The 25,314-nt window shown below is 39.4% G+C and overlaps 1 protein-coding gene across 6 annotated transcripts in view; it reads right to left on the bottom strand.

Annotated features, from left to right (window-relative positions):
• LOC118781773 (transcriptional enhancer factor TEF-1) overlaps positions 1-21,789 on the bottom strand; it is a 62,901-nt gene extending 41,112 nt beyond the window's left edge. For all 6 annotated transcript variants that reach the window (XM_036534823.1, XM_036534824.1, XM_036534826.1 and 3 more), the window contains exons 1-2: positions 21,642-21,789; positions 21,053-21,192 (exon numbers count right to left, since the gene is read on the bottom strand). The gene's annotated coding sequence lies outside the window, so the exon portion shown is untranslated. The remainder of the gene's footprint in view (positions 1-21,052; positions 21,193-21,641) is intronic.
• Positions 21,790-25,314: the final 3,525 nt, after the last annotated feature.

Raw genomic sequence — 25,314 nt, 5'->3', positions numbered from 1 at the left:
CACTGAATAATGAACTATGCTGGTAATCACTTCCAGCAAAGCGATGTATACAACAAGGTTGACTGGCTTGATTCCACATTCTGAAGCACACAATGTATTTTTCCCTTCTGTAATTTGAACCATTTCAGGCAGGGGGTAGCATGTTTTGGGGACCTTCAATTAGATAAACTTGTTTACATCAGGATGCCTTTTCAAATTCAGATTCTTTGATTTACTTATTGGGGGGGGGAATATGTCCAGGTAGGCGTTTTGCAGAGCTGCTATTTCCCGCAACTCAAACAGGTGGTTTCATTCTGTCACATGCAACCAGAGGACAGCAAGCAGTGTGGCACATCATGAATTATTAAGTCCCCCATCTAATGGCTAAATATGAACTATGTTTTCAACCCCAACAGGACATTACAGCTGCGCCGTGGCTTTACTGTCACTGTGTCATACCATATTTCTACACAGAAAAGTAAAACAAAATACAGTATAACAAAATATGCCATCAGGCAAAATGTTAAAATGCAACCCAGGTTGTAGAGGGGTCTGTGTAAAAGAAACACACTGTTGTACAGCATCTGTTGTCTTGCACTAATCAGGCCCTTATTGGTCTGCACTGTTCTTTGCATAAAGTGCTGTGGATTGTAAACAGAAGGCATCTGCTGGGAATTAATCTCAGTGAAGGAAACAGTAGTAAACACATCACACTCTGTCATTACAATCACTTCAAAGGACAGGAGGACCACCAGGGATCGCTTCTAGTAAAAGGCCTTCACACCGTACCTCTGTCAGACCACTGATTCAGTGTCATGCGCCGCAACCACAGCATTACTGTCTGAGATGTTACTTTTATCATCGACATCATCAGCATCATCATTCTTGTGCTAAAATGAAAATACAAACATGCCACCAATCAGACAGAGGTCAGATTATAAGAAAATGAATGTCATATGTTGGAGGGGAAGTCTTCATTCATATGGGAAAATGGTGTAGTCCGACACAAAATGTTAAAGAAAATTAGCGTGGTAAGTGTGTGTGAGACAGTGAGTGAGAGAGTGTGTGCGTGTGTGTGTGTGTGTGTGTGTATGCATACACAATAATGTGCATTCATATTAAAGGCAGCTTGTACACACTCAAACACTTCAGTGATAATGTTAATCCCCAGTAGTCCATCCATAATATGTGCTGCTTTAGTTAAACTGGGATAGTCAGAATATGGTAATGTGCAGAGCAGTTTTTTCTATGAATCAGCACATGTATACAGGCATCAGAGAAACAAACCCAATTTCCACTTCTCTGTAATGATCGCAATATTGCAGGGTGACACAACAACCTACCTCTGTGATTGGGGAGCTGAAATTCATCAATCTGTACATGCTATAGACCATCTAAAAAAATCAATAGCCAACACTGTTTAATCACCGTACATGGCTGGAGTCACTATGGAGTCATTTTCTCTGGGATAAATCACCTTAAATAATTTACCCCTGGCACTACTTCAAATAAAACATTCCCCAAGAGGGTGTCTCTTTAAATCCCCAATCACAATGATTATTTCCTTATGTATCTGGTTGCTGGAAGAAATAAAATTACACAAAAAACTCATGCCTTGTGATTTCAGTTAATGTTAACTTTTTATTATCATTATTGTTATTTTTTTATTTCTGTATAAAGATTTCTCAAACATCTCTTGACACAACAAACATATTGGCTCCTATTCCAGGAATAAATCACTCTGAAGTTGTTGAATTGAACTCGGAAGTCATAATTGAAGCTTTCTTGTTGGGTCTCTGCAGAGATTGGCCTTTGGCCCCCTGTGTTATTTACTTTTGTCTAAAGAGTAATCCTTTCAGGAAGGGTAGCAATGTGCCTGCATCAGCCGTCATTTCCAGAAGGACAGGAATATTCAATCACACACTTTCATTAAAAACCCTGTTGAAAGTGACAGTACTTACAAAGGTTTATCCAGTGAGGAAACGAATGAGCTTTGAAATTAAATAATATGTTGGGGTGATGCCAATGACCCTGACCAGACTAGTAAATACAAAAAAAGCAAATTGTAGCAATTCAGTCAGAGACCTCTTCTTTTCACAAATATTCTCTTAGAGCATTTGCACAATAAACAGCAAATGGTAACATCTCCTGCCTAAGTGGAAAAGGAAACCAGAAAGTACATGTTTGCACAAGCTGTTTGACTCTGAAGAGGGGCATGGTATAGACCAAAAGTAGACCTTTGAGCAACCCTTTATGTTTCCTCAACAGCATAGCCTTATGGAGATCTTATAAAAAAAATAAGTAGAGCACCAGGTTTAAATGGACAATCCCCACCAAAGCAAAACAATTTGAGAAAAAACTCCAAGCAGAGCATGCTGCATGTACATGTCATTGGGATGATGAAAAGGGAAAGTCACAGCTTTAGGGAAGGTGTGGGAGGGTGATTTAACAACTCTGCATTGGACATTTAGCCTGATTTCTGTAACACATAGCTGTTTACAGCCTAAGCTGGGAATCAGCAGCGGCGGCTCGTGGCGGCTTTGCATGCGGGAGCTCGACCGTTGTGATGGGTGCAATATGGCTCCAGATGATGCTGGAGAGGGCCTGCTTGTCCTGATCTCAGTGGCAGATGGAAGAGGGAGATTAGTCATGCTACAATATACTGTGGCTACACTTAGCCCATGAAACATCCTCAAGGCAAGGACAGGGCTCCAAACAAATGCGTGGCAAGGATGCAATTCTGTACAGACAGAGGAAAAAACATCAAACGGCTGCCCCCCACCCCCCAGTCTATCTACTGCTCATGGCATGGAAATGAATAAAGGCCTGACTGGTAATTAAAGGCAATCATTTGTACATGGCTAAGCTATAAGGAGATGTCTGCTGCTCTCTCTCTCTAACTCTTTTCACATTGGCAGTGAAGAAATTTAAGAAACATCCATGTGCTGCAGGACTACACAAAATGGCACTGCCCCTTCTACTGCAGGGGTGCATTCTAAATGCCAATAGAAAGTGCAGTAAGTACTGTAATAAAACAGTAAATCCAACTTATGGGCCAGACACCTGCTATTCTTCATTATAAATGTGTGGAAAAAAGCTCTTATGCCACATTAGCCAGTGCACGCCTACAGAACCAGTGCAGCTTAATGAATTGCACCTCAGCCCAAACCTATAAATGGTTGTAGCAGAAAGTCTCTCCATTTTGTGTCATTACCAAATTAAATTGTAATAGAACAAAAGTACTTCACAATGCACAAACTTGGCAATATGACAAAAAAATTCTCATAATGTGCAACCTGGCAGATGCAAAACTAAAGCCATGCAAAATGCATTAAATAGCCTATATCTCTTTTCAAGGCAAAAATATGTTGAAGGACATAAACAAATTAGCATGGAAATTGAGTCACAATAAAAGCCTACTTGATGACTGTTTACATACTTTCTGCAACTTGCTGCTTCTGTATAGAAAAAAGAAAACAACAGGACAATGGCATCATTTAGAAGCACTAAGCTTCAGCCCCACATAGAGAACAGTCATTTAACAAGCACAGTGTCCTACATCACAGAAAAGAAGACAAATGAAATGCAGAAAGGATTGGAAAAAAACATGGAAAAAACACAGGATCAAATGATTAAGAATTATGAACTTAAGTGGACAGCTATGAGGTTCAAGTTCAACTTGCTAATATCAAAGATGTGATCATTTAATGGCATATTGAATAATAGTCAATTTAACAGAACTACAGAAGAAACACACAGAGACAGCTCCCTAGAGTGGCTGCATTTGTAAACGGTAACTGTAGCTCTGCCCTGTCAACCATATTTGGATCTGAAGAGAACTTTACTACCTTGCAACCAGGAAGCCTTCCTACACAATAACCCAGTAATAGTAGTAACACCCACAGTGCCCACAGTAATTCCCATAGTAGTAGTACAAATGCTGTCATATATTCTGTGAAAGGTCAGGCAATGGCACAATGTATAGCCATAGAATTTCCTGCTACCTTTCTGTGTCAAAGTTCCCTGCCTTTTCTGACACTTTCCAGAGCTATTCATGAGCATGCATGTATCTACCATTTGTCCACTCACCCTACAGTGCATGAATATACTGTTCACCCATTCACTCTACAGTGCATAATCTATTTTTCCCACATTCACTCTATGGTATATGAATCTACTGTTCATCCATTCACCCTACAGTATAGAATGAGGTGTTTCAAGTAATGCTCCACTGAAAGTGCAGTTGTTCTGGTTTGTTACATTACATTACATTACATTATAGGCATTTAGCAGACGCTCTTATCCAGAGCGACTTACAATGTTATCCATTTATACAGCTGAATATTTTACTGAGGCAACTGTGGGTTAAGTACCTTGTAAGAGTACATCAGCAGTGCCCCAGTGGGGAATCAATCCAGCAACCTCTCGGTCATGAGTCCTGCTCCCTAACCACTATGCTACACTGCCACCCCTTCTCCATCACCGGGACTGAAGACTGCTGGGTGGTATTACCAAACATGGAATCTATGCACCAAATAAGAGGGCAAGTGAAAACACTCCACATTGACCGTTTCCACAATGACATAGAAAACACTGAGGCAGCCCTTGCAGCTCAGCCCTTGCAGCTCAGCATTATAGGAATATTCTAGATAACTGCCAAACCAGTGGGGGTTTCAATGCCAATAGTTTGCAGTGGAGGGGATATTTACAGCGATGAATTGTAAGCACCAGAGACAGCCGCACTGTACCCAGAGCACTGGCACATCTTCTTTGGGACACCTGCAGCTGTGATCCCTGCCTGCTCCCCTCCAATACTGCCCCCGGGACATCCCACCCTGGATGGGTCCTGACACGTTTCTTTCACAACACCTCCCAACCACCTGCCCTACACACACATGTGCGCTCACATGTACAGTAACTGCACCAGGGTCTACCATTTGTGTCAGCACAAAGCTCCAGGGCTCAAGTGGATGAACACTGTGGTCTTTGTTTGATAGCAGGCATTTCCACAGGGGATGAAAAGACACATCCCTACCTCAACATGATGAGGAGCAGCAGTCATGGTTGTTACACTAAACAGCAGCGGAACAAGGAATTTTGTAGTTGTTCTGTAGGACACCAAGCTTAAAGTCCATTAGGAGCTAACAAAGGGAAGCACTGCCACAACACCTCTCTGGCCATATCAGTATGGACACTCAGCAGCCTACAGACCCCACCACAGCCTCATAGGCTTGTCTCAAGGATCTTCTGATAATTTCACATTAATTCACAAGAATTTTTCTTTCTTTTTTTTGCCTCCAAGGCTCCGGTTCCTTTACATTCATCAACCCATCACCTTCAAACATAACAGCACAACAGAAGCGCCAACTTTGCAGCGCAGATAAGAAGTCACTACAAAGAATTGCAAAGACAGTGTTACATTCCAGAGGAAAAGGTAAACTTCTGAACAATACATACGTTCAGTTGCTGCAAAACGTTTAAGATGAAAAATTCCACCTGCCTTTCCACCCAACACTGTAAGATGGTGGTCATCATAAAAATAACAGCTTACTATGTGATTACTCCTCCTGCGCTCAAGGTCACAGATTTGTTAAAAAACCATTTGTGAAAAGAAAGTTTATTATATGTGCTATAGTATTCACAGATGGCTATCAAAGGATACAACATGTGAATCAGACTGAACACATCATATGTGGTACTGTGGTATCTTTTCAGTACTTGTGAATGCAGCATGTCTTCATTTTTTAGCTGTTGAATACCTTCTGTGAGAAATCAATGGTACATACACTCTTTCATCAGTGATAGTCCTACTACAAATAACATTTAATTGAAGAAAATTGATTATTACATTTCCATATTTTCACCATTTCAAACAGAGCATGCTCTTAGGCCAAACCCCTCTAAACTCAATTAAATGGCTTCTTTGGATTCAAATATTTTTGGCAAAGTAATACAGACATGGATTTTGTACCAGCTAGCCCATGTGTATGTATGCATATGAACTGAAATTTAACTCCAAATACAAAATTCATTTCACAATAACAATGATTAAAATGGTATAGATTTCACTGTGCTGGGTTTAAAAAAATGAACCTAGTCACAGCCTCAGCATAAAATTCTTCATTTGCTTTAGGAAACAAAATAACACATGTTCAGACATTATGAAACTGTTCATTTTAACAAGATAACATTTTACTTAATCTGTTTTTGTGATATTACAATACCACAAAAAAATGTTCATTCTTGTTCTTGTTATGATCTCTCTTTATATTTGAGCAAGAGAGGTGTTAAATTATGTGTAGGCATTTAATCCTGCCCACACCTGTATGGAATCTGCTTAGATAACAGACAACATTTATGCTACTTTAACAGTCCCACATGCCTGACCCACACAGAAAAAAATAATGGAAAGGGACTTCTGCTGCTAAATGTACCAATTTAATGAGAAGGGAATGTTGATCGCTGACAGTGTGGTTACCATGCAACAGAAGCAACTTCACTTCAGCATTTTCTTGTTCCGGACAAACATCCAGGAAGGCTCCATAATGTACGCAAGGTGTCACAATACACAAGCACCCCTCTGATTTACACCATGTCATTTCCAAGGACAGCACAAGGTGAACACTCATCTCTTGTCCTCAGATACCAAATACACACAAGCACTTTCCTGCTTATTTGGTGCATCTATACTAATGACATTAAATACTTGCACAACTGTAATACATTATGCTATCATCGGGCACAGAAATCAATTAATGATGACCTAAAAATGCTGCTTTGTCAAGCTGGTCTCTGTTAGATGCTTTGCATTTCAATGGCATATATCTGTGAATGTGTATGCCCGTCTTGTGCTGTGGCGTTTCCTTAGCACTCAGCTATGTGGGACACAATCCTTTTATTCTCCTGGAGTGGACTCTGCTGCTGTGGGAGTCATTATCACCCTATCAAACTGCTGGCACTGGAACAGCCTATTTACTTGTTAATTTGTTCCCCTCTGTCTGTGCTCATATATGGCTCCAGTCTATATGTCAATTTTTCTTATGCCTTTGTTGTGAGAAACTGTGGGGACTACATGAAAATGCATGCATGTTTCTGAGTTCAGCCATTAAAAATCCCCCACCATAACACAGGCAAAATATTCTCAGATGAGTTGATCTAACATGAAATCTGTGAAAATATGCTGGCTATGAAGATCAGCTCTGTGCTTCCTGCACTTGGACATGTGTTACATGATTAGTTCAAACCCAGTGTTGTCCTTCAAGCTCCAAGACGAAGGGTCAGATATTCTTTGACAGAGATGAACTTCAATTTTTCCCCCATCTGCACCTGACAAAGCTGTTATCTGTATGTAGGGAGAAAGCAGTCCCCAATTACTCCTGCATGAACTGGTTATTTCCAGTCTGGGTGCCAGGCATTTGGAGAGGGATCTAATAATTCCCATTCAGCGGAATGGACTCCCTGGCCATGGAGGAATTATTTCAGTTCATACTCATTGGTTCACAGCCTGGGACAAACAGTACACTTTGCTATTTGACTTGTCTGCTCTAATGAAGCATGTGTAACATATACGAAAAACTGCAACTATTTCTCGCTGTGTTGTTCCCACTTCCATCTATTAAGTCATTGGAATACCTGCTGCTCAAAATGTCAACATTTAGCTGCATCCTCTTCAGGTACTTCAAGGACCCTTGATATATGATTACCAGGAGGGAAGAAGTCATCCTTCTGTAACTTTCCTTTTGTAGTCAACCTTTATTTTTCTTGAACTGATTCAGATTCACTGTTCACACTGTGGTCTTTGCACCATCGAAACCACCACCACACAGGCACGATGGTGGCTCTGTGGCGACAATCAGATACCACTCGAATTTGCGGGAGAGGTGTCGCTGGTCTGAGCTTGTCGCGCTTGCCAACTGAACCCGGTTCAGTCTCTCAGCACCCTCTGAATTCAGTCCGTTAATCACCAGTCCATGAGAGCGCAGTGTGACATGCCCGTGAGAACACTAATTATCGCAGCCTGCAAGCGGCAGGAATGTCACCTGTGTAATGCTCGCGACAACATTAATGGATAATTACATACTGCTGTCCCCCAACTCCACGCCATGGAAATGTCCTTATTAGCCAGATAAAGGGGAGACCAGGCAACGAATGAATGCCTGGGTAGGAGTTGGCCGTAGCTGTGACATCGCATTTAAGGAGATGACACTTATCGACACATTACATAAACTGCTCTCATTTGTGCAGAGCTGGAATGTGGTGCCTTAATATCAGAGAACCAGTTTCACCCGGCTTCAGCACCAGGGTAATGAAACAGCGACTGAACAGACCAAAATGTAATTTTCCTTGTAAAGTCCTTTTGTGTGGATATCTCCAAATGGGCTGTAATGATTTTGTGAATGGCTTCTGCGAATCCATAATGACACAGCCTAGTTAGGGCCCAGCTCTTGAGTACACTCTCATAATTAAAATATAGTTACAAAGCACAATGTCTGAGATATGCTTTAGAGATGTGCCATTCAATAATTATTTCTGAAAAGTATTTTCTAGTCTACTTTTTGGAAAATAATATGCAATTATTATTTATTACTAGAACATTACAAATAGAACATACTTGAAATTCTATTTTAGTTTGTCCTTTAAAATTGTCATTATCAAAAACAGTGGAATGACATGGCTAAGAAAAGAGAGGGGAGCAATTATCTTTTCATAGAGGTACAGTACATTGAAATATACAGATATGATTTTTTTTTTTCAGAAGAATACAGAGCTCATTAGTTTTTAAAAGGTAAAAACACAAGAAACCAATACAAAATAAAGTTTCAGACCCTTATTTTAAAACATAAAAATAAAAAAATATTTTCCAGATTATTTTCAAGAAGCCACATTTCTGTTAATAGCTCTCTGCTTACCATTTAACTGAAACAGAACACACAGGTGATAAGGGAAAAAAACACTTATGAAACTTGCAACGAGTATCACTGTAGGTACATTACAATATTATAACAATACATTAAAAATATTCTGCACTGACCACCTATTAGACAACTCTACAACTGACAGTTCTTCAAAGCAAAAGCTGGTCTATTTGAACTGTATTTTCTTGATCTTGCTGGCTTCATGAATAAATCTATATAAGCAGGAGTACAGATAAATGAATGAGCTTTTCAATACCAATCTCTCAGTGCAGTGTGCATGTCCAGGGGAGTGCACCGAAAATGCCCCTCCGTTATTGGCGACAGCCGAGCATTTATTACACGTTTTTCTAAGCCAGCAGGAACGGGCACCGCTAACGGGCTCTAAAAATACCGAACTCAAACCCAAGGCTTGCAGCCTGCCTCCTCATAGCAGACCCAGGGACTGCTCTGGGATCAATCTCGGCTCATCTGAGAAAGGGATTGATTTACAGGAGCTGTCAGAGCATATTTCTCCACCTGCCTCCTGTGCAGTAGAATAAGGTACACATGCCAGCTTGGTCCTCTATTCACATTTTTGCATGTGCTTGGACAAAGATGACAAGCTCAAAGTACATCACTAAATTTCCTTGCTTTTTTGGGGCATGTGATGAGTGTGCAGTCATTACATGGCACATATTTTGCACTTGTTCTTTGCAAGTTCACACCCCACTTGTTAGAGTGAAAAATGCTTATTTTCTATTTCAGGGCACATGAAAGTAATCTATTAGTAATGGTGGCATAATTCTGAAACCAAACCAAAAAACTAAGAACTCTGGGAAATGTTGCTGCCTTCATTGGGCCTTTGTCACACATAGAGCATTCCGGTGTCTACATATGCGCCCATTCCACAGGCGGTCGGTGGAGAGGCCGGAAATTAAAGCCGTAAATAAATGGTGGCACAGATAACAGACCTCTTGACAGTTACGAGCCCCTGTTAAACTCTCTGCTGGCCACGTGCCGGGGGGATGTGAAAAATCAAATCCGAGTGGGGTGAGCACAAAGGCCATTTGCATTGGGCTCCAGCAGGCCTCTTTACAAGGTCCAGAATGTCAAAGGAGGCCATTGTTTGCCCCCCCCCCCCATTCACTGCAGTCAGCTTCTCTCACCGAGGTGCTAATAGCACAAAGGTGAAATCTCATTTTCTGGAAACTATTTTGTTTGTGGTCCATCGACGGTGGAGCCCTTTACGGCCTCTTCGCACCAAGCCTGGTCGGACAATAAAATGGTAAGGTAATCCTCCGGCAAAAGCCATGAGAGGCACTGTCAATAGTTATGATGGCTGCATGAAATATTCCTCCTGTAAACAGACTGTCAGAGCAGGATAGAAGCAAAAATAATACTATGACAACATATTGTTTCAAACAGAGAAATACTTTTCGAGGAAACACAAAAGCATACACACATTCAAAAGGGACTGATGGTAAGAACAGTAAAACACTGCACCTTTGACATCTGTTATAAGGCATCTCCATAACTCATTGGTCTTTATGCATTCATGCTATGAGGTGTACCTTACTCACTGCCAGCTGGAATTTCTGGAACCAAAGGTTCTAATATTTTAAAAATTTGAAAACATGGATATGGACAATATGGATATAGTTATAGATAGTGTGTATCTGATAGCATGAAAGAAAGAAGTAAAAGAAGTAACTGATGGGGGATGTTGACTATGACACATTTCTCTTTCAAGATCTTTAAAGCAAACATAGCACATTATAAAATGGAGCGGCATAAGGATGGGGGCAGGGGTAACAAGCCAGATATTGTGGCCCCTGTATTCCCCGTCCCCGTTATTCGTCTCAACACAGCTGGGTCAGATCCCACTATTATCTCAACATCTTCTAAAGGAGCCTCTCTCTCTTTCACGTCCCTGCCAGAATGTCTAATTCCAGTTAATACAAGGAAGTTGTTGTGGCCTAAGAAATCTGAAATTTCCCAGTGCTCAAATGAGCGCGCACTCCAGTGCTGTAGTACCAATGTCTTATGACCTGACCTCCCCTGCTACTGCAGCAGAGTGCAAGGTTTCAGAGTACAGTGAGGCATCTGTCTCACTGCTTACAGCACAAAACTCCCAACACGAGACAATACAAATAGCACTAAGGGGACCGGTAGCCCCCATTTTGCAGAAACAGGATGACTGGTTACAAGCTTGTATGAATGTCTGCCATAAATGAGTGAGAGTGAAGCTTCAAGGAAGTAAAGCCATTGGATGCTGCTTACTGATACAGTAATAACCTGATTTTACTCAAACCAACCTTAAGAAGTCTTTTTCTGTTCCCACACGGGGTCTCCTGTTTATCTAGTTCCATTAAAAAAAACAAGCATTCAAACAAACAAACAAAAAATATTTACCAATACCGTTAATTTACTGTTCCTGATTTCTAGTGAGGAAGACTAAAGAAAAAAACTACTCCACATGAAGAAGGAACTTTACATCCCTATAAATCATCCTTCTAGGAAAGCCTTCCACTCCAAAGCAGGCGAGATATGATATCCATGGGAGTCATGATTACATACAAATCACCAGCACTGCCTACAGGAGCTCATCAGCCCCAATATTTCCTGTGTATACTGTATTCATATTCTGAATGGTCAGCTGTATCTCCACAGAACAATCCAGATAAACAGTGATGTGACCTTTTCAGCAAATGCGTTAAGGATGAGGACCTACTTCTGAGCTAATCATATTTTCTGTGAAAGTCCCATAAGTACACCAAAATCACTCTATGGATTACCATCAAGACGCATTACCAACTGCCACGTTTAAACTGTTTATACAATATAATCTCATTCCATATCTGGTCGTCCCAGAGGGAAAAGTTCATGTATCTGCAGTCAGTTCTGAATAAGTGCACTGATGTTCACAGGGGTGTGCTATGGCATCAGTTCAAACTGTGTTAAAAAAAAAACAACATAAAGGCCTGGTGCAGTTGCCGGGCACATAGTCTGCATACTAATGCAGAGCACAGCTTGACTGACCTGGAGTATAGCCCTCCTCCTGCAGAACTCCAGGCAGCTCCAAAGCTGCATTGCTCTGCTCCACTGAGTGAGACTGCCTGACCCCTGTCTCCTGAGATGACAATACCAATGCCATAGGTGGCCAACTGGGGTTTATTACCAGGGAAGAACACAGAATATCGGTAATACCTACCTGACGTCATATGGCATACCTGTAACATAAGTGCGAGCATGTCCTACTCTACGTGTGACTACTGACCACAAATTACAATCAGCTGAATGAAGAGGCCGTGCGTCTCTGTACCACGGGTACACCTCTTCCCGTTACTCACAAGAAGCAGCAAAAAATAAGTGCCGCTGTTGCCACAGCCAGCACTAGGAAAGGAAGTTATCGAAGCCTGGATTTCCTGCTTTCTTCTGTGGCCAAGAACTCTGAGGTTTTGTAGTGCTTTCAGGAACTGACTCATCTAATGATTCATGGATTAGATATTACTTTTCATGTGTGTCTGGTCATGGGATGTGCTTTTCCCAACAACTGTTGGGAAAAAACATTCATTGAACAAAACAATAAAAAAAAAGGAAAAGTAAACTTACAAAAATTCTCCAATAATATCAAAATCATTGCTGTTGTGATTAGAGGTCATTAAGACACCATTTGTATCTACATTATTTCCCTCAAGTAATAGATGAAGCCTGGCACATGGTTTAAATTATGAAGCCATTACTGAAAAGGCTGAAGCAGTGGTTTGTTTTACTGCAAGAGCATAATCATAACAGCAAGCAAAGGGCTTCACTTTATATTTTTTTCTTGAATAATTTTAATGGATCATGCATGAATGCACAGCCGACATTCTTTAAATAGCAATGAAATGAAGCATTTTTTTCCTCCAACAAAGCATATTTGATTTTTCTGCTTCTTCAACTGAAAAGGAAAGCCACAACATTAATGCTTATGGAATTATACATACAGATGCATAGGGAATCTGAATGTGTGAGCCTGTGATGAGCCCACAGATGTACAAACTCATGCAACATCATGAGGCAGCTAGGTGTTTGGCCACATTTGACAAGATGACAGGATCTTTGAAATAAGTGTTTGTGGTAAAATGTCAGCATTTCAATAGCAGATATAATGGATCAGGCAAACGCCCGGATACACAGTCATTTGTTATCACAGTCTTAATAGCATACATGTCATGGTTTTAATATTATTTCAGTTTTTTAATCTTCTCTCGCTATACACACAGCTTATTACCCAAACATGGATAAGAAGATTTTATCGGTCTCCTGTTGCCTACTACCAGAAAGGAGGAATTTGTGATTATTCTTTTTTCTTTTAAAAACTGAACTTCTTGTCCAACAACTCCTTTTTAGCAAGAACAGTTAATCTGGTCTGACATAAAATACCTGTATGTGCCGGAAAACATGTAGAGTCCTAGCATCCTATGGGTAATGATAAACCCCTTATACTGAGGCACCAAGGGGTGACATCTTTTGTCAATACTTGGCAATAGAGCAGATTTGCCTTCTTGAGAATCATGGTTACCAGTTTATTACATTTATGTGGATGACTGACAAATTTTGTCTATTGGAATAATGAATGAAATGGCATACACATCAAGGGGGTGGTGGTGGGGTGAGATGTACATATTAGCCATCTAAAAAACAAATAAATAAACAGCACTTACAAAATCATCTGACAAGGCCAAAGTGCACTCAGTAGCTGGCAGTCATTTTATGGCCATGGTCCTGAGGCAGATTTACTTAGGTGACGTCAGTGGCTTTGAGCCAGACTTTCCTTTTGGTGGCACTCATCACTCGCCTCCTGGAGGCTGTGCTGAAGCTGCAGAGTGGCAGACCATATTAAAAAATTCCCTTTGTGACACAGGGTTTACCTCCAGGCACAGAGGGCCAGATTACAGGCAGGCCTGCCCTTTCTCCAGCACAGTACAGCCACAGAGGACGAGGTCATTTCTGTACTGTAAAAACAGAGCCTTCCCTGTAGCCCAGGATTCGGCCTGGCCCATTACGCCATTGTTACATTAACAAGCCTGCTCCCAAATGTAATTACACATTACTTTTATTTTTTCTTCTCTCCCTGTGCTTGTGTTGTCTCAAAAAATCCAACATGTATTTTCCCCTTCATCAAATAAAGGAATGCCGTGTGCCACTTAAATTCCCATAAAGCATTAGTCATACTCTTATCAAACAGGGGAGAGAAAAATATTACTCATGTATGGATAATTGCACCTTTTACCAATTTCAGGCTTTTCAGCAGCAGCTTTCACTGCTTAAAGGACATATCAAATGAAAGAGGTGGACAAAACTAGCTCCTTCTCAAAGGAAACCTTTGTCCTGTGCTTGTTTTCATTTTGATTAAGAGAAATAATGTGACGTTCTGAGGGGAGCAAAACTCTGATATAAGGCTACATGTGACAGTCATATTTAACACATGCGTACCCTGCAGACCTCAACTCTATCCCAGCATCCTTGGCTTCCATGTTCTGTGTGTTCCAGGTCCAGTGCAGAATGAAAAGACAGATGTGCTTCTGTACTTTGGACTGGAACCCTGGACAACTTACAGCTCCCCAGTATGTTATGACAGAAAAGATGAAAAAATGTACAATGATGAACAGTGGTTGTGAAGATGCCTGATTGTGTGGTGTATTTGTATCAGATTATGCCTTGCTGAAGTGTACTTCTTATACATAATATCTTGTACATCTTATGTAAATGATAACTTAATACAGTATAACATCTGTTATTTTCTTCGTGGATCAAATCTGAAAATGTTGTACAAAATTTTGATAATAACCTTATTTGATAATAAGAAAGAACACAACAACTACAATCCTCTAATCGATCAAAAATGCACTTAAATATTGTGTAAATTATCAAGTAGATCAAATTCCATACTCAAATACATAGTCTATGAGCTTTATTAGGGACTAATGAGTAATTAATTGGACCAACAATTTCATAACACATTTGGTATTGACATTAAATCAAACTTATACTGATGCATTTGATTCCACCACACTGTACAGCACATGGCAGTCCCTGTACATCAAGTTGGGTCATTTCCATCTGACATGGTTTGGTTAAATTAAACTGAGTGAGGGCAGTATTATTAACCCACAGAGGATACTTAATAAATCTAATAACCAAATGCAATTTCTTACATTCCCCAGTCACAATAAATACAATGAAACCAGGACTCAAAAGCATTGAATTATAGGTAGCTAAATATACTAATTAATTTGATTTGTTTTTTTTTATATGTTTATACTATTTATTTCACAGAGATCAGAGAAATAAAGTCTAAATAAATGTAACTAGTTTTTTTTTACCAACACTAACAGCTTCAGTTAAAAATACGCAGCAGCACATCCATTCTGACTATAAATATCAGGCTCTGTCATACTTCCTGAGTCTGTTATAAAAACAAAGTTAAAACAAGTTTCCCTGGATGTAAGGTATTTTGAGCATACAGTCAAATCTTATTTCTTGAAAAAATTATTAAAACATCACATGGATGCTATTTACTGCATTACACTACAAATTGACCATAAGAGATGGCAAAAATATATCAGAACAAAGTGCATATAACAACAACCTGCCAAAGAGCTGTCTCCAAACATGAACAGTTGACATTTTAATCCCTTCCTTTTTATATGGATGTTTGAATCAGCTATGATGACTCACCCTGGCATTTTCATCAAGGCAAACTATCTATAGCTTACACATTTCTTAAATTGCTGTGAGTGCAGACAACTGCAAAACCTATTAAGACTTGACCAAATTCAAATGGTATTATTGGAGCAATAATTGTTACATTTTTTGAACTAGGAATTTGCCTTTGCTGCACTTTTGTCTCTGTGCAACATTCATAGCCATGGAAGCTGACTGCATTACAGGGAACCACTTCAGGCAAAACTGAATTTACTTCCTTTCCAAATGAAGCTGCAAAAAAGTTGCCATGGATGAGTTAATGCAGCTCCTTTCCACAAAATGGAAATTTCAAGTGTACAAAGATTAATTTTTTTGGCTATCCGGTAGCCAATATTTCATTTGGCTGAGGAAGGAGGAAGTGCTTGTACCATTTATACTCCAAACTTAATTTTATTGGCAAGCAACTGATGTAGTCTCCGTTACTCAAGGATATGCTTTTCATAAAAAGAAACCTTGTTTTCAAAGTAACATTCCAGAAGTGTGTGTTCAAATATTTATGAGGTATGGTTCTGACTGACAATTCAGTGAATTACATTTATCACCAGTTGTGAGCCAGAAAGAAATATAGCCATGGTCATGAGCAAAGCAGCTTTGCCAGCAGTTACCCACCCCACGTTCCTAAATGCACAAAATACACACAGATAGCAGTGTTTCAAATTTTTTCACCCCATCCCCACCCCCACCCCCCAATACAAGAAGCTAAAACAGTTGGTGACTCAAATATGAAGCATATTAAAATGCTATTGATAAGCTAAATTAACAGATAGTTTATCTGAAGCATACACGGGCCATATGGTGCCATGGACACCACCGCCTGTTGCTGGCATAACAATAGGCTGGCCCAGACAGAGAGTGGAGGGCACAGTGTGATTGGTTATTAGCCTGCATTTCTACAGCAGCAAGTGCAAGAGCAAATGCTCCTATTTGCATTTTTCCTGACTACAGGTGCATAAAAGGACAACAGATGTCAACTTGAGGATAGTGCTGTGTGCCTTCTGTGATTGGGCAGTAGCACACTCCTCACAAGCCTCAACCATGGGAGAGACAATGAGCTTCTCTCTCCTCCCCTGTTCCCCCACAATCATCCACTACCAGAAGTAACTCAATCCACTCAGTGTCCCTTTTCCATCTATTTCACAACTGAAGGACTCTATTCTATTCTCAACCTGAATTAATGCTCACAAATCAAGTCCAATTTTTTCCATTCCTGAATCTTTACAGCTTTATTTTCCTTTAATATCAGAGCCCTCGCAATCTCCAAGAAAGCCAATAAAAACTTTTTTCTTTGCTATTTGGCAATGCTATTTAGATAAGAATAAAGTAACATTGACAAAATGGCCAACCAATGTGCTGTATTAGTAAAATATGGCAATTTTACATTACACATTAAGTGTGACCGTTCAAATATATTTCTATGGCTAACCCCGAAGAAGCCACACATTACCTTAAGTGTGTTAACCTTTTGTCCACTGATTGACCACGTGTAAATCAATAAAACAACCATAGAGAGGCCACGTGTGGCAAACAGTTGTAGTGGGATTAAGGGAATTCCCATAAAAATGTACAGATCAGAACACCAGACACCGTGTTTTCCTTCAAAAAGAACGAAGTCAATATGGTATTCTATTAACTCAACTGGCATTGCTCTACCAGGCTGATCAGTGGCTTTCCCATATATACTGGAAAGATTGTCCAATTTTAGCTCTCAGTCCAACTAATTTTTCTTGGTGGTATTCTGAAGAGGGTCATACCAGCCATATTTTACATTAGCCTTTGCAATGAGGACCTCATCAGCATTGCACACACACCTCTCACTGCACAGGAAAGGGGGTTCCCTTACATTGCTCCCCTGGGAGTGGAAGGGATCTCTGCTCCTTTACTTACATAATCCATAAAGGTTAAGTCTGCAAAGTAACATAAACATAAGCATTTTCTACTAAACTGGATGAGGCCAGGAGATGTAAACATCCCTGTTGTAAGACCATGAGGGAAAAAACCAAAATGAAACAATATTTGTGCGCTGCTAAGATTGCACATGAGTGCTCTCCAAATTCAAAAGCTGTGGTGAATTATTTTAATTAAACCCTGCACTCATTAAACAAGGGAAAAATCCCTCTTGCTTGCTCTTGCTTTCTTTCTGGATTCTGCAAAATAAGACAAGATAATGGTAAAATATATACATTTGTAATTTTCTCACTAAATGAAAGTTACCAATCTCTTCCAGTTGGTCAGCTCACTACTGTAATGTGTTTGCAGGGCATGGATTTTGTTTTTTTCTTCATTTCTTATTTGCAATTTGTTGTTAGGATATTTCACCATTGTACAACGGGATTTTAAAATATCTTATTATTTCATAATGGAATAAAGACTGCTCTCAAACTAACTGTTAGTTTTTGCATGTTAGCTGTCAACACCGAAAAACACAGAGAATTACAACTGTAAATTACATAAGATAATTAAAACTGGAGCAAATTTATTCATGACTGTAACAGTAACATAACCACAGTTTCTGCATGTAACAGCAACAGCATCTTTCACATTCATCTTCTGTTACCTTTAAATCTGTAGCCATTTTTAATTTCAATGGGAAAAACCATATTGAGACCTGTTTGCATGAGGCAAAGAGAACTGCACTGGGTTCTAATCTGTTATAATAGTCATTTATACAGCAAAGATAAAAAATATCTATAGATACAAATGGTAGACTTTTAATTTCCATTTAAACTTTACAAGAACTACTGAGACCACTTAGGCATCGTGCCACTCACAGACAGCAACCAAATATAAAAAAAAGATAATTAAAACTGGAGCAAATTTATTCATGACTGTAACAGTAACATAACCACAGTTTCTGCATGTAACAGCAACAGCATCTTTCACATTCATCTTCTGTTACCTTTAAATCTGTAGCCATTTTTAATTTCAATGGGAAAAACCATATTGAGACCTGTTTGCATGAGGCAAAGAGAACTGCACTGGGTTCTAATCTGTTATAATAGTCATTTATACAGCAAAGATAAAAAATATCTATAGATACAAATGGTAGACTTTTAATTTCCATTTAAACTTTACAAGAACTACTGAGACCACTTAGGCATCGTGCCACTCACAGACAGCAACCAAATATAAAAAAAAGATAATTAAAACTGGAGCAAATTTATTCATGACTGTAACAGTAACATAACCACAGTTTCTGCATGTAACAGCAACAGCATCTTTCACATTCATCTTCTGTTACCTTTAAATCTGTAGCCATTTTTAATTTCAATGGGAAAAACCATATTGAGACCTGTTTGCATGAGGCAAAGAGAACTGCACTGGGTTCTAATCTGTTATAATAGTCATTTATACAGCAAAGATAAAAAATATCTATAGATACAAATGGTAGACTTTTAATTTCCATTTAAACTTTACAAGAACTACTGAGACCACTTAGGCATCGTGCCACTCACAGACAGCAACCAAATATAAAAATCCTGAATTGTTCCCATGGATAACATAAATAATGTAAAGATTTTGTTACATGAGAATGCCAGGGTCTCCCTCCACCTTGTTGTGCTGAGCTGTGGTGTCTTCAATAATGCGTTCCCTATCCTAGGCCATATTAAAAGTGGGGGAGACAGACACTAGAGTTGGAGGGGGACAATGTTCTATTCTTGAACTTGCAAATGCAATGCAGGCTGCTGTCCAACAGGTCCAGTAGTTGCATAAGACCAAACAAAGCAACTATTGCTGCCCCTTGGTATTTTTTCTCAGCAAACAGACTCACTTGTCGTCATGGTGGCAGGTCAGGGGGAAAGTCTGTTAGAAGTCAATCTGTTTACTGTAGTAAATGATAATGGTCCCGTTAGAGCTGTCCACAAACAACACATTGTGTCTCGCCGGTCGCTCTTTTTAAATGGGCCACAGCGAAATAGACGACAATAATTAACTAAAAGAAAGGGGGTCTTTTCCCAAATTGCACAATAGCATCTTGTTCCCAGAGATGGACTCCTCTGCACAAACTCACAGCAACTTCAGGCTACTCCCTATTGGTGGACACATCTACAATATACACACAGTTTAATAAACAAAAAAAAAAAAAACACTCATCAGATTTTTAATGGTGACTTTTACTTTCTGGCCATTGCTACAGTTACATAATTTAAAAACTTCAATGGATGTCATGTTTTATCACCAAGGTGGTGGAAAGGGGTTGACCTAAATTAAGACAAACAGGCTTTGTTTGCTAACAAAAAGAAAACTACTATGAAGAACAGTACCACAGAGACTGTGATTAGTTTTACACCACAAATCAGAAAGGACTTCACAGTTGTATCCTACTCATTTCTGATGTTCAGCTACAATAATATTAATTGTTTTCAAGCAGCATTTTAATATGAAGTACAATTATTACTTAAAAAAAAACTTGGCAGTATGAATTACAAACGGCAAATAATACTATTCTGCTTACTACAGATGTAAAGGTATCAGGTGACTTCACTGGTACTGGTTATCTGTATGACATGCAATTATGTAAAGGAACTGTTAACTGTCATAGGAATACGTATAAGAACGTAAAATCTAAAGTCAAAACTAATCTAAGACTGACTTGCAGAACCCCAAATATTCAGTGAAAAAGAGACACTGACTACTGCACAGATTGTAGAACTTGGGCCACATTGAACGAACAAATACAACTCAACATCTGTGTCGTAAATTCAGGTTTTTAGTTTAACACAGTGCGTCCTAAAAAAGGCGGATGTGAAATGTGCAAGTCAAGCGTAAACTGATCCTACATCCACCAACTGCAATTAACAAAAGTCACTAAATCTCTTACGAAATCCTATGAATTGTCGCATCAAAATATTTAGCCTATCAACCGCGTCAACATCTACACCAACAACAAATTTCTAAACACTCTACACTATACATACATACATACATCTCTGATTATTATTTTTAGCCATTTATTGACAAAATCACAGACGGATACTTCTGTTTGAGCTCCCTCGCAACCGTGTTCGCTAATTAATCATTCACTACTGTCTCCCGCACAAATATGACTTTCTCCTCACTGTTAAAATACCAACAATTCCATTCTTAACTGAAATACTTTTTTTCTGTACAAACAGCCAATTCCTTTGTTGTATTTTATAAGTTTTTCTACAAGACTAGTGTTCAACGTTACGTCTCTACCAACAACCGGGCCTTGATATTTTGAACAATTTCTTTTTCAAATGTAAGTTTAACTTGCGAAGAGGTATGAACCACAAATCTCAGAACGGAAGAAATTGCTCTTAACATCATAGCTAGCTAGGTGTATATGTATATGGAGCAACTACGAACAACCCTAAATCCGTTGAACAGAATTCCGCAAAAGTTCATGGAATGCAAAGAATTCCAGATATAACAGTTGTAAATACGATAAGATGAAAATGTGTACTTACAGTAAAGAAACAAACGACAGAGGTGAAAACGCAACGTATCCTGAAGGTAGATGCAACAAGTCTTCTTTCAATACAATGTTTTTGCTGAGTTCTGAAAATGTTCCACTCCAACCCCAACCTGCAACTCCCGGTTGAAGCGGCTATGGAGAAGAAAACAGCAACAATTTGATCCGTCATCTTGTCAATAAAAATTCTGTTTATTTGTCAAACAGTCGTTCTATCGTGTCCGAAAACGTTATTTGACTAGCTGTGGTCTGTGTTGGAGACCGACTGCAGCCCAGTAGTGCGTAAGGTCGGGCTTCTTTACAAAAAATTTGAAAAATGTCAAAGATTTTCGTGCTATGTCAGACGACTACTGCGCCGTGAGTCAGTGGACAAAGTGAAAGCACCCTTTAGCAACAGCGTCGAGAAACAATACTGCTCGCTTAAACCCCTCTAAGCCCATTTTTTACCTCCTCCGTCGCTTCTTAACCACAATAACCGCTCCTTATAGCTGAATATATATATGTATTTTTACACGAAAGGCGAAACTTAATTTAAACTTGCATTCTATCTGCAATCCTTTTGCATACCATTAATTCAAACTTACCTCAGACACCTCTGTTAATATGTTTTTATTTTCGCCCACTTTGTTTTCCTTAAGTGGGCTGATTTAGTTTTTGTAAACTGTGTAAAGTTATTGTGTTGCTGGGCCAGCCGGGTGTGTGAACGTGAATCGGCGGCGCACCTACAGTGATGCGAAGAATGCTCGGAATGAGAAGAGGAATGAAATGAACGCGAAGACCGACTTTGCACCGGGGCGGAGCGAGAGTGGCGTCATCCTAAACCCCACAGCCAGCCGGGGTAGGAGGGACTAGAACCATAGGGATGACCTCACAGGAGACGCTTAATTCAAACCCGAGTAGAATAGAGTGGGTAGCTTTGGCCTAGAGGTCGAATGGACCCATTTTCTGTTGTACCCAATCGAGACATATTTCTCACGGTTTTGAAAATGACAGTCGTTCCAAATAGTTCTTAAAATCGTTGGAAACTGGGACCTCAAAATTGATTTGAATGCCACCTCCGATCTTCATCTGTGGGCATATTAGTAGCCACTTCCTTCACTCAAAGAAATGTGTGTTCATTAGTACGTGAAGCTCTGTGCACAGCTGGTTAATCCCACTACAAACTGACAGTACATTTATAGGTCACCTTATATGTATTTGTGAATATATTACATCTTTTAAAACATTATAATATTATGAACTGCATTGTTTAAACTACAAGTTGTGTTGCAGTTTTTAATGTTGAATAAGTGCATGCATAAAGGTGGCATTTTTACACATGTGAGGACATTTTCCCCATATTAGTTTATTTATATTTTATACAAGATACTTCAACACATCTTGGCAAATAAAAAAAAAGATTTTTTTTTTTTCATAGAAAATGTACTGTGGTAAAACAGTCTGCAAGAAGAAGCTTCCTTCAATTGCTTTAATAGTGGTACAACCAGCCCTTTTACACTTCCATTAACCTCTTATGAAAGCAACCGTAGGTCTGTCATTTACTTTTGTAGCTTCCACAGCTGAACACTGTGTTAAATTATTTAATATCATTAAAAAGCAGGCTATTTATTTAAGAGGAGGATGATGCTATTTACTGGCAGACAACATTAATTATGATGAAAGAATTAACTTGAGTCAGTGATGAATGTTGATTATAAGAGGAACAGTGGCTTATTTAATGTGTAATTTGTTGAATCGCATGATACATCTCTTTAAATGAAAACAGATGCTCCCAGGTTATGATGCGTGTTGTCTGAAGCATTCTTCTGGATAGAAGTGACTAATTAGAAACAAGACACTGCAGAGTGAAGCAGATTAATGCTTTCTGAGACACTGAATTGCACAACTCTTCATTATTGTGCAAGACTGGTTTAACCAGTTAAGAGCATTACGTATCTAGTCAAACAAGAACCTGTATAATTTGTCATAGCGCTAGTACACAGTGCACCTGTGTACATTCTTTGTGGATTGGTGTCATTTTTCTATAAGCTAGGTTTTCATATCACTGTGTGCCTTTATAAAGCAGTTCCACTCTTCCTGTCCTGGTATCACATTCCACTGTCATAAATCACATGTTTCAGGGAGACTTGAAGTGAAGCCTATACAGTTCAGAGCATTGCTACAGAACTCAGAGAATTTTGCTATGGTTGTTGCATGTATGTTCCTTTCAGCCATACTTTAATTTAAGAGGTGGAAAACACACAGCTCCTCAGATTCCTTTAATTGCACTACATATATTTGCACAACAATGCATGCTATAATTCTAAGCAAGTGACACAAATGGCCAGACCTATCTCCTAATTCAGATCCTAAACAATATGAATTCTGAAGTCTGAAATAAAGCAAAATCAGCTGAGGAAACTCATCCCTTCCTTTGTTCATCACAGGCACCAGAGAAAAGGGAAGCAGAAGTACAAGCATGCCACTGCATGACCAGCCTCAAAACAAAAAAGAAATAAATAAAAATAGAAAGAAACACTTGATATCAACATGGGCAGGAGACGACTGCACAATCTGGAATGGCTTGTCAAAGACCACAGGGCAAATGTTCACAGCCTGTTTAGTGAGTGTGGGAGAATTTGCCGAGGTAGCGTGTTTGATCATGTCGGAGCAAGCCAGCCATTAGGAGGATTTATTTTGACACTGCTGCCTTTAAAATACAAGGATCTGTGAAGTTGAACTGCTGGGTTTTTGAAGACATCAGTCAGTGGCTGTCATATCTGTTGGAGCATGTTGCCTACCAAGTGGAGAGAGCTCAGGAGCAGACAACATCAAAGCAAGAAGAGAGCTACTTGAGAGGTACTGAACATTTAGCAAGATTTGTGCATTCTCACACATTTGCCATGAAACATTATTTTCAATATTGTGTTTCTCACCTTAAATACTGGTCTTTAAGTCATCCAGACACATCTTAAATCAGCTTTGGAGAAGGACAGCTGCAGTGAACCTCAGATATTCCTAATGTTTCCATTGTTTCCTGTTGTTGATGCACCAGGCTAATGTGGAAAGTTGACAGACTGCCAGTTAGCTAGGACAAACTAACATTTTAGGATCATTTGGGCCAAATACATTACATCAACCAGTGCAATCCTGAAAGGTCTTCCCCAGGTCCCTGCAGAAAGAACAAAGTGAACACTCCAAAAGTCAAGGGCTGATTTTTGTAATTAAATTGTTAGAAACAAATTAATCTTGTTACTTTGTTGAAATTAGTTAGTGTTACTCCCTGCAACTCCAAATAGTTCAGACATGCTTGATGAGTATTTTGGATTCCACATAGAAGGTAGCAATGAGATGTGTCCTGTCGTCTTCCTTCTGTTCTCAACCACCGTTCATATTGAGTGGTCAGGACATGCTGCCCTCAACATAGAGACTAGTCTTTTTGCACTAGAGTCCTTAAAGTGTTTCCACTGATGTGATATAAATAATGCTAATTACAAGACTGCTTTCTAAGATCACCTAATCTCCTGTTTTTTCTGTCTTCCAGAGTGGTGTCTGTTCTGATAATATCATTTGGTTAACCTTGAAAAGGTCTGCTTATCTGTGCCAAAGAAGGAAATAGCAGACTTGCCATTTCTTTGCTGAGTGCAGTGGTAACACTAACCTGAGGACCATGTGGGTTCATTCACAGGTCCTTTGCTGAAACAGTTGCAAAACCCCTTAGTTAATCATTGTCTATGTGTATCCAGGAAGCAGGTCACCAGATACCTGCGTAATGCCACATTGTAAAATGGTTCATAACCTTACATCTAAGAGGCATTGTTGCCAGGGCTGGGTCTGCAAAAGATGGACTCTTATCTCATTACCCTGGAGATGAATTGGCCAGGAAATTGTGTTTGGAAAATGTTGGGCATTTGAAAATGTTTCAGTATCTATTTACCCACGGGGGATTTCCAATAAAATCATTTTATGGAGGGTAAAATGCCATACAAATTGTATGCTAAATGACCACAGAGGATTCTAAATTCCATACTATTCTGTCAGTATGTCATTTTGCAGATGCTTTTCTGTGCTGCCATTCCCTGTCTGCATTGCATTTTTGTCTATCTGTCATGGAATACATTTATTTAAAGGTTTTGCCTTGTGTTTTCATCATCCAATGGGGGTTATAACAGTCAACGTGTGTTGACTGTTATAAGATCTCCTAATCAGGTGTAAATGAAATATTTATCTCTCATTCTGACTGGCCATAGTCAAGTGTAGGTGGAGCGTACCAAGTCT

This window comes from Megalops cyprinoides, chromosome 8 (genome assembly GCF_013368585.1).
Source record: "Megalops cyprinoides isolate fMegCyp1 chromosome 8, fMegCyp1.pri, whole genome shotgun sequence".
NCBI lineage: Eukaryota > Metazoa > Chordata > Actinopteri > Elopiformes > Megalopidae > Megalops > Megalops cyprinoides.
This window is presented reverse-complemented; position numbering and strand designations above follow the sequence as displayed.